We start from the raw sequence: 11923 nt of genomic DNA, 5'->3' as shown, positions 1-11923 counted from the left end.
AAAAGTGAAAGACAAAGGGAATAATACTGGAAGAAATAAAAATATAGTGCACCTTATATAGGCTAGCCAGCCAAGGAAGGGTAGCGTTACCCAGAAGTTGAAAGTGTAACATGCGAATGAAGATTTCCTAGCTTCCTTATTTATTTCGAGCTGAGGACAGCTCTTTGTTTTTGTTGGGGAGTTTGTAAGGTCCTCCTCTTAGCCCTTACTCTTGCTAAAATATATAAGCCATTGACTTTCTGAATACGATCAAGTAAAGCACCCTAGCTACCTACAAGACGCTTTCGGTTTTAACCAGGGGAATGTGGATATAACCAATGCATGGGGATATTAGTTTTATCTCAAGAAAAGAAAATAAATTGCATAAGAAAACAAAGAAAGAATAGGGTAAGGAGAAAAAGTAACTTGTTTTAAAAATCCACTTGTTGAAAGTAGCTTGTTGAAGAAGCCACTTGTTGAAAAATAGCTTCTTGTATAAGCCACTTGTAGGAAAAATAACTTCTTGTATAAGTAGCTTGTTAGAGAAGCTTTGAAAAGCAACAAAGGATATAAAGATATGTAAAAGTAACTTATCACGATAAGTTAAGGGACTTATCAAAATGAAGCTTAAAAGGATGCCTTCCCTACTCATTGAACACTTCGCTACACTTTGCTACGCTTCACTTCACTTCATTTCTCTACACACTTTGAGATTGCAAGCTTGATAGTGAGCTATGAAAGCTATAGCTAATCCTCCTTCTTCATACACAACCTACACAAACTTCTCTCCTCAATAGAATCCATAACCATAATCCAATTTACCATTACCCTCTTCACCTTCTCTAGCACTCTTAACCTACAAGCTTTCCAAAACTTGAATTTTCTTCATCTCTTTCTATTCCCACAGCCAAATTGGTGGTTTTCAAGCAAAGGGAATCGGAAAAGATCGGGCCACGTCAGTACACTTGTTGTTACTCTTCCAAAGCAAGGAGAAGACCCTACTATCTACACATTAAGGTTCCAAACCTTAAGCCTCTTCAAGCCACTTGATTAATCCTCTCCACGATAGTAAAGGTACGCCTAAATCCCTTCCTAAAGAAGAATTTGTTAATCATTCATACACTATTACGTGCATATTTTACGATACACTAGCAAGTCCACTCTTAGGAACTTTTCCATTTTACACTACCATGCATAGAAGGGTTTTACTCTTGCATAAGCACTCAAAGGAAGTTTTGATTAGTTGCCCAAGGTTGTAAGTTGGTGCATTTCAAATGTTTTGTGATTACCACGCATATATCACACCAAAGCAAAAATTCATTATAGAAAGCATATGCATTGTTCATTTCAAGTTTATCTACTTTCAAGTTGTTTTGCAAATTCAAAGGGGAGAGTAAGGGGATAGCTTCACGGATGTTGTGATCGTGTTGCTTGAACATAAAACTCCCAACTCTTCCATGGAGATGCACCATGGGTGGCAGATGATGAAAAGGGACCAAAATGGGATTCATCGAAGTCGGGGATAACTTGAAACTTACATAGAGACAAAACCTTAAACTTCCATGAGATTCGTTGTTTTCTTAAGGTCTTATTTGAATAGAAAATTAAAAGGAATTATGAATTAAGGTTTTATAACTCAAAGAGCTTAATCTAAAATTTAAAATAGGATGAAAAAATTTACCGAGAAGATTGACGTGGATAACCATAGCATAACATAGCGATTTAAGTGTGAACTTGTCTTCATGTTTTGAAAAAGGGCGGCGCAGGTGTGTACCTATGGGATACAACGGGGGATGGTCCTTTTCGGCTAGGACAGATAACCATTGGTCTATGTTTAAGCTCAGGGTTCATTCATTGCCTTAGAAATGGGATTGAATGGGAGTGTGTCCCAATCGGGTGGTTGTGACCCACGGATGCGTCCGGAAATCGGCGTAGTCTGGGTAGGCCTGATGCCGACAGAAAAAGGAGGAAGGAAAGAGGATCCATGGAGGGATCATGATAAGGGAGGAGGGTGTGATTTAATTAGGGAACTCTTCAAATTGTTTGGGAAAAAGGAACCTTGGAAAGGCTAGGAACCTAAATGGGCTATTCCGCAATTGTCCTGATCAACCGGACCTTTGCTCTTCTTCTCGGGATTATTGATTTAAAAGGAACCTAAAGTAGATTATTTTTGAAGCCTCTTCCACACAAGATAAAGAAAAATAAGAATTGGAATCTGTGTAAAGGTGCTGTCTTCTCACGTGGCAGAGGCCCAGGATATACGAGTCTTGGGACGAGGATCGGGATATGCCTGGAGAAGTATATGCGATTGCTTGAAAGATAACTAGATAATCTTATTAATATTAAATGAAAAAGGAAGGAAAAATATTCTATAAAGAAAAAGGTGGGAACGACCTCATAAATGCACATTTGCAAGGGTATGCAATAGTTTGCATGCTGCTTTCAAATGCTTGAAATGTATTCTCGGTTCTCCATGATCAGAATACTATTTTCTAGTATCATAGTACTACCTTGTGAAGGTGCATTTATCAAACGGCTCGGTGGGTGGGCTGATTAATCCGGAGGGTTAATTGTTGGCCGGAAAGTTGAACCCAATTTTATGTTGTCTTAGCAATTAAGTCCAGGGCGGGGAAAAGGGATTTCGATCTACTTGGGATCGAGGGATTCGTGTAGATTATAATACACTCACCTTAGGGGAACACATTGACGGTTGTGCTTGGTCCTAACCGAGAAAAAAGCGTCAATGACCTTGAACCAAGGGTGAATTAGAGAACTCCCACCAGTTGACCCTGGAAGGTTGAGTTCCAAGTTAGTCTAATGACTTCGATTGGTAATTTTGATCGGTAAGCAAAGGTTCTTCAGGGCTAAGGGATCCATATGAAATAAAGTGAATGTTATCACCCCCTTGAGTTGGCATTGAAGTGCAGGAGGAGTCCTATCTTGTTGTTGGCCTCAAGTGGGAGGGATGTCGGAGATCATGGTGTATGTTATGGATGTAAATGAAGAACAAGAGGATTTGCAAGCAATGGGAAAATCTACGTGTATATGGACTTAAATGAAGACTAAACCTGCTTTAAAAAGATATGTGTGGTACATGCCGGAGGATGTGCACATTTAGAGGGAGTGGATGTCATGCCGTGGTACGTGCATAATGTGAAAATAAAAATATCTACTTCACTCTTTGTTGAGCTTATATGTGAAGCTACCCAATATATGGCTTCTCTATATATGGCACCCAGGTCCCCTCTATAAATACATCATCTCATGTGTGTATTCTATACACTTTGGGGTTCTATTTCTGTGCTCTCTCTCACACTCTCAACATAATACTCATTGATATCACTACGGTGATAAATGTCATTTTATGTAGTATATACACATGTCATTTGCATCACGTATCATGCATCTTGTACTTTTAATGTTCTCACTCTCTCAACATGGTATCAGAGCAGTACGTTTTCATTTTTGATTTTTCTCCTGATTGAAAACGATTTTTTTTTAAATTACCCGGAATCGATGTGGTCTACAACTTTGCATAAGAAAGTTTTTTCAAATTCTGCACCGATTTTGAGTTATCGTTCGCGGACTACGTACATACCTAGAAAGCAACTTTCACGTTTTGATTTTGATTTTTCTACTAATTGAAAATGATTTTGCAGAAACTACCCCGCAGAGGCACCGGAATTGATGTGGTCTACAACTTTTCAAAAGAAAGTTTTTTCAAATTCTGCACCAATTTCGAGTTATCGTTCGCGGACTGCGTACATCCCTAAAAAGCAACTTTCACTTTTTGTTTTTAATTTTTCTGCTGATTGAAAACTATTTTGTAGAAACTACCCGGGCAAGGCACTAGAATCGTTGTGGTCTACAACTTTGCAGAGGAAAGTTTTTTCAAATTATGCACTAAATTTTGAGTTATCATTCGTGGACATCGTATATACCTGAAAAGAAACTTTTGTTTTTTGTTTTTTATTTTTCTGCTAATTGAAAATGATTTTAAAGAAACTACCGAAGTTGAGCACCGGAATCCATGTGATCTACAACTTTGCAGAAGAAAGTTTTTTCAAATTCTGCACCGATTTTGAGTTATCGTTCGCGGACTGTGTACATACCTGAGAAGAAACTTTTGTTTTATGTTTTGTATTTTTCTCTTAATTGGAAATGATTTTGCACAAACTACTTGTGGATGCCACCAGAATCTATGTGGTCTACAACTTTGCAGATGAAAGTTTTTTCAAATTCTGCACCGATTTTGAGTTATCGTTCACGAACTACGTACATGCCTGAAAAGCAACTTTGCTTTTTGTTTTTAATTTTTCTATTGATTAAAAAAGATTTCGCAAAAACTTCCCATGCAACGCACGGAAATCAATGTGGTCTACAACTTTGCAGAAGAAAGTTTTTTCAAATTCTACATGGATTTTGAGTTATCGTTTGCGGACTGCGTACATGCCTGAAAAGTAGCTTTCATTTTTGTTTTGTTTTTTCATTTTTCTGCTAATTGAAAATGATTTTGCAGAAACTATTCGCTAAATTCTGCACCAATTTTGGGTTATCGTTTTCGTACTTTGAATATGTTTGAAAAGCAAATTTACTTTTTTCTTTTGATTTTCCTCATAATTGAAAACTTCTCAATTATATTTTCTCTTCGTCAATCATATATTTGTTACTGATGTAACTTTGCTGCAGAAGAGAGTTACATATCGTTCAGATTCAATCGAGTCGTTGATGGTCATCCAAATTCTGTCGAGCTACTGTTGGTACATGATCTTTTGTTATATGATATATTCGATGATTGGTTCTCGTATAATTATTCTTCTAGAGATATAGTTTACGCCGTTCTATTGATAATTTCTCATTGATACCATAGTGATTTTGAATGTACCATGATGATGTTTTGTGAGTACTTTGGTCATGGTGATTTTCGTTGATACCATGATGATATTTCATTGCTACCATGGTTATTCTCGGTGAAGCCATGATGATATTTCGTTGATACCATGGTTATTCTCGGTGTTGCCATGATGATATTTCGTTGATTCCATGATGATGTTTCGTTGATACCATGATGATGTTTCGTTGATACCCTGGTTATTCTCGGTGATACTATGATGTTGTTTCGTTGATACAATGGTTATTCTCGGTGATGCCATGATGTTGTTTTGTTGATACAATTATTATTCTTGGAAGTTGTTTCATTGATACCATGGTTATTCTCACAGATACCATGATGTTTTTTCGTTGATACCATGGTTATTCTCGGTGATATCATGATGTTGTTTCGTTGATACCATGGTTATTCTCGGTGATACCATGATGTTGTTTCGTTGATACAATGATTATTCTATGATGCTTTTCGTTGATACCATGATAATTTATTCATTTTTATTGATACAATGATCATATTTTGTTAATATTTTATTAATACTTTGATGATACTCATTGATATCACTACGTTGATAAATGTTGTTTTATGTAGTATATACACATGTCATTTGCATCACGTATCATGCATCTTGTACTTTTTATGGTCATAGTTTATGTCCACATATGTTGTCGTGCGTATATATATCGTCAAAAGAGTGGCATCGCGAACCATCTCTTATGGCATTGTGAACGTAATTATTTCACTAAGATGCTAATAATTTTCATGACTATGTTTTTTGAGTCTATGATCTATGTAGGATTGATCAAAGAATTGATTTCATGAAGACAAACTTGATGATAATAAAAGATTTGTGAAGATAGGTTTGGTGATGCCATATTGATGACAACATGAAGATATGTTTGGTGATGCGATAGTGATGACAAGCTACATAGCACATTCATGGAGACACTTCTGATTACGAGCTGATCGATAGCCTTCACACCTCTTTATTGAACCTTTGTATTCATTATTGTATTTGATAGGACAGGATTAATGTAACTCCTCATAAAAAATTCATTGTAAAAGGAGTGATGTAGCTCCTTATAAAATATTCATTGTAAAAGGAGTGATGTAGCTCATCATGAACATTTGTTTATTCAATGTTTTTTTATAATATAACGGTGGATGTATATAGAGCTATGGGTTTTTTCCTTGATCCCCCAAGGGTTTTTTCATGCACAGTTAGGGATCCTTATTTGAGCGGGGGTGGTGTTGAGCTTATATGTGAAGCTATTCAATATATGGCTTCTCTATATATGGCACCCGGGTCCCCTTTATATATATCGCTTTTCTATATATGGCACCCAGGTCCCCTCTATATATACATCATCGCATGTGTGTATTCTACACACTTTGGGGCTGTATTTTTTTGCTCTCTCTCACTCTCTCAACACTGTTAATGTCTTTGATGTGTGGGACCAAATGCTACAATGTACATAGTGTGATATATGCGAAAACGGATGCCGTGGTTGGAGGCGTCTACATACCTCATGGGGCAAGCGAGGCCAGAGACGTGGCATTGTTGCATATTTTACCACATTAAATCATGCCTAATTTGATATAGGAATGTACAAATTTCAAGTGTCTTGAAGTGGCATGCTCGTTTTGCCTAAAAAGTTCAATGCGGGAGATCTTGGCAAAAAATAACAAGTTTCATGTAGGAGCATAAAAGACGTGTCCAAAGTGCTTACCAAGTGGAAAAATTAATTCCGACATGAATTTTGAGTTCAGAGGGACTTTTTCCACAAATTTAGGGATTTTATCCAGCTCCTTTAGGCATTTTACGAACAAAAAGGGATATTTTTGGGCTACAATGTGTAAAAAAGGTCAAAAATATTCTAAAAAAAGAAAAAAATGGCTCAAAACTCCATATCAAAGATTTTTTCATTGTTGGTCAAGCTGAGTGGAAGGTTTAGAGCCAAGAATGATCTCATTTGGGCATATAAGCAAGGAGATACAACCATTCTAATAGAGGGTGCTAGTGTAGTCCCGTGCTGCTTCCACTACATGTTTGAGGCTGTGAGGCCTCCAATTAGGGTTTTTCCTACTCAAATAACTACTTGGGCTTCTCCAATGAAGTTCTAAAGCTCCTATGAAATGGTCACGACAAAGAGTCAAAGTGCCAATTTAGGGGTTTTAACAAGTGAAATGAGCACTGCATCTATGCAATTGGGAGCGAGGCTACACTTAATCTTCACACACACAAGAGTTTTCAGTTATTAATGGTGCTATTTTTCAAAGTGGAGCTTTCATGGATGGAGTTTTGTTCTATTTGAGTGCGTTTTTTGCTTCAAATCATCTACGCCTTGCTTGATTTTGCTATGAATCCTCACAAACAGAGGCTGACGCTTTCCTAGTCGCACTGCGCACTTTTTGACAGCGTGACCTTGTTCCTCAAACTTGAGAGCTCTTGCATGGCCCCACATGGACTTTGCATGAACTAAGAAAACATTGATATTCTTATTTTGACCCTCTCGAGGGCTCACTCAAAAACATGTAGAATAGCACGTGAGTTCAACATAAGGGGTTGATATTGCTTATCAACTTACTTAGTTTATCTATTTCCCTACAAGTCTAATGAAGAGCAACAACCCAATACACATGAAACTAGAATACATAATGAATAGTTTCCCCAAAAAAGGAAGAAGCTCGATATTACTCCATCCTTCATTTTTTTAGTAAAGTTTTATGGGTTGAATGGTAGAGGAATAACTCACTACATAAACAAGTGCTTATTAAGAAAGTTGTCCATAAAGATTTTATTTTGTCCAAGTTGCAACAATTGCAACCTTCTAGGCCATGTGAAAATGAGCCCTCTCCCTTTGCACATTCCGCCTCCTCTCTTCTAGCATTTTCTAGCTAATCTCTCTCTCTCTCTCTCTCTCTCTCTCTCTCTTCAAAGCCCTCATACCCCTTCTCTTAGCTTTGAGATAAATCCAGCTAGGGTACTTCCCTATGCCTTGAGAGTAGTTTTGTCCTTTATTTTGAAGTATCTCATGTTTTGTACTCTCTTAGATTTGACAAGCAAACTCACGTGGTCATTAAAATAGAGAGCATATATAATAGGATTGTTTTTCCAAGTTCTTAAAGTTAGAAAGAATGCAATAGGTTAAATCTTTTGTTTAATATGGTTTAAAAGATTGTTAAATAGTTTATGAGATAGAGAGTATTAACCCTACACAAATGAGTTCGAGATATCAAGGGAGAAAATATATTCTCTTTAGAATACATTAAAGATGTATTTAGTAATAATTATTGAATAAAAGATCATTTGGTTGTAGATTGTAAAGTAACTATGTAGTCAAAATTGTTGTTTTCACAATCTCAACATTTTGTTTTCATGTGTTTTAACTTAAAATACATAGATAAGCTTAAAATAAGTTGAAAAAGTCGTGGAGACCCTAAAATAGAGGTCTTATGAGTCGCAACCTAAAAGTTGCAGTTTTAGCCAAAAGAAGAGGTTTTTTCACAATTTTGTATGTGAGACCATGTAGATCAAACTTATTCCCGTCGTTTAGAGTACATGGAAGTTGATATTCTAATTTTGTATGAGAAATTAATAACATAAACAAATAGCCAGCAATAGCAGGGTAACCAACAAGCAACAACAGATCAGCTTACACACAGATATGCATAGGTAACATCTCTTTTGTTTGAACCAATCAAGAAGTGATTATACTATTTTATGATGATACATAATTATATTTTCTAATTTAATTATCAAGTTGAATTGGTTGTACGAGTGTGATTGTGATTGAGATTGAGAGTGTGATTGAGATTAAGAGTGTGATTGTGATTGAGATTGAGATTGTACACAAGATTGAGGTTGAGATTGAGATTGAGATAGCTCAGAGGTGGTCACAAGGCTATGAAATGAGCTATGCTCTTCCTGTAATCATTATCTTGTATCCATACAAACTCTTTATTTCATATATTTACGCAGTGTTAACCGTAGTCTTAGTGGGAATGAGTCGACCCATCTTTGTGAGACGGTGTACAATTACCCAAATGGCATCATGGCCAAGATTTTTAATAGGTAGTCCTTCTACAAAATCCATAGAGATACTCTCCCACTTACCTTGTGGAATCTCTAAAGGATGTAAAAGGACACCTACCTTGAGGTGCTCTGCCTTATTAACTTGGAACTATTGGCAATTTAGTACGTAATCTTGAACATCATGATCTAAGCCCGGCCAATAAAATTTCCTTCAAACTAAGGCATACGTCTTACTGATACCTGGATGACCAGCACTTGGACTATCGTGACACTCAAATAAGATTTGGCACCTAGTGTTTGAGTCCTTTGACACACATTCTCTACCTTTATGGATTAAGTAGCCATCATCAATGGAAAAATTTGTCCATCACTTAAGCTCTTTCTGAGTAGGGGTGGAGATCTGTGTGTTGGAGTTTCTATCTGCACGTGTAGCGACATGTTGATCTGCTTGTTCAAAGATATGTGAGTGTGAGTGATCCCTTTTAAAAACTGCACTCCACACTTTAGCATATGATTGATCTTGTACACACTTGTCATGTAATGACTCCAAAAATCCACTCTCTAGTTCTGTGAAAGAAAATTAATATGAGGCATATGACGTAGTGCTTCCGCTACTACATGACACTCTCATGGTCAAAAACTACTTCAAACTCGGCACCATATAAATAGTGTCGGCACTTTTGTTGGCATAGAGCTCTCCCTCATAAACAGACTAATTTTGTTGAGCTCTATCTAACTTTTTAATTTTAAAGGCTATAGGTCTTCCCTCTTGGAGAAGTACCACACCAATGGCTTTATCGCTTGCATCAGTCTCTACCACAAACAACTTACTTGGGTCGATGATTTCTAGGATGGGAGCAGTGGCTATAGCTACCTTGAGTTGTTTGAAACTACGTTTTTGGCTTCTTCCCGAGAAAAGGTCTTACCTTTTGATTTAAGTTTATCCGTCATAGGAATAACGATTTTTCGATAATCATGGATATATTGTCGATAAAATCTAGCCATGCCTAAAAATATTTGAAGCTCCTCACTCGTGTTGGGATGTGGCCATCGAAGAATGGCAGCGACCTTGTTAGTGTCCATCTTAATGCCAGAATAAGAGATCACATGACTAAAGTAACGTATCTCTATTTTAAAGAAATTGCACTTGCTTTGCTTAGCACACAACACGTGATCTCATAGTTGTTCGAACACTAATCGTAAGTGTTCTATGTGTTCATCATCTTCAGTCTTACTGTAAATGAGAATGTCATCAAGGAAAACCACAACAAATTTTCCAAGATAGGGACGTAAGACACTATCCATGAGTGTGATAAATGTAGCTGGAGTGTTGGTTAGACCAAACGACATAACCAAAAACTCAAAATGCCCGAACCGTTGTCGTGTTGTGACACGTACATAGTGGGAACGCATGCTACAAGATCTATCTTGTATTTTTTTAGATACATAATTATATTTCCTATAGTGTACATATGCATATTTAAGTATAATAATAAGCCTTCTATCTCATCCTATTATTTTTCTCAAGGGTAACATATCCTTACTTTACCATCAGAAAATACTATGGGAAAAGCATCAATAGCTCCGCCTCTTTAACTTGGTGCAAAAAGCATTGATTCTTTATTTCTACTATTTCATTATCATCTCACACCCTAGCTAGATCCTATATCTAGGGTAAACTCCAATATATATATATATTATGTATTTTTTATACTTTTCTTATATTTCTTTTTAAATAGCTACTAGGAGAGAATCAAATCCTGGTGGGACACTAGGTGGCATGATTTCAAAGATACACTTATTTTAATTCATTATTGCAAGCATGATTACAAAACTTTGTCAAGGAGCAATGTCATGATTTCATATGGCATGAGGTGTCCTTTGGAATTAAATGAAAGTCTAGGCTAAGGAGACCACATGAAGACTTTTGCTGCCATAAATGGACCCTATTTTGATGAATTTTTTACACAAGGTTCCAATCTGAATTGGAAAACAATTTTAAAATGAAAATCGTAGCTAATGAGCAGACGTTTTTACCCATATTTTTACTTTTTTATTTGGAGCCACGGTTGAGGAGATATGATCAAAATACTGGACCCCAGTCTGCCCACATCATGCAGGGGCAGCTCATTTCCAACTTTTCCAATTCCTGTTCACACTGGCTTCTCTCTTCTTGTGTAAACCCTTAGGGGTTCCCTTCACCTATAAAAGGGGACCTCTTCTTCCTTGGAAGGAACTCAAGCATTCAAGCCATTGATGAGAGGAATTCTTGAGGGAGTGAGTACTAATGCCTAATTGTACTTAGCCATTAACATAAGCCCAAGCCTACACTTTCTCCTAGAGGGAGACTAGCCATTCTTGCAACAAGCTAACCTTTGAAGATCAACTCTAATCAAAGAAGGTCTTGCACTTGGTGTATCAATCAAAGTGGAATTATCCACTCTTCTTCTCTCTCCCATCAATAATGGTGCCGAAGGGTTTCAAGTAAGATGTTTTCTTGATTTCTTGTTGTTTTCATTTTCATCTCTAATCCAACATATATATATATATGTATGTATCTAATCTCATCTCCTTAACCAAACCTATCTCTCTCATTCTTAGTAATTCATCCTCTCTAGGTTCTCTTGCTACAGGTACATCTCTCCCTGCAGTATCCTTATTGCCTACGGGCAAGAATAGGGCTTGGGAGGGAAACTTCTCATCTCTTCACTTCTCTCATATCTACATTTCTCACATACTATCCTAGGTGAATAACCCACATGATGATCATTTCTATCGCTTTCACTCTGTACGATCTATTAGAATTAACGTATGGATTAGCCGTAAAATACACTTTCAACAATGTATAGTGTTTCTCTTCGGCCTTGAAAGACTCAATGAAATACTTCTATCACCGGATCCCATCATACTACCTCTCATAGACTATAATTTTTCTTTTGATGTAAGCGTAGTTATCTTGCTATGAACCAAGAGGATTTGTACACACAATTAATTCCAATCACTAGACAAAATATATATAT

This window comes from Adiantum capillus-veneris, chromosome 2 (genome assembly GCF_014529385.1).
Source record: "Adiantum capillus-veneris isolate H3 chromosome 2, ASM1452938v2, whole genome shotgun sequence".
In the NCBI taxonomy this organism is placed as follows: Eukaryota; Viridiplantae; Streptophyta; class Polypodiopsida; order Polypodiales; family Pteridaceae; genus Adiantum; species Adiantum capillus-veneris.
This window is presented reverse-complemented; position numbering follows the sequence as displayed.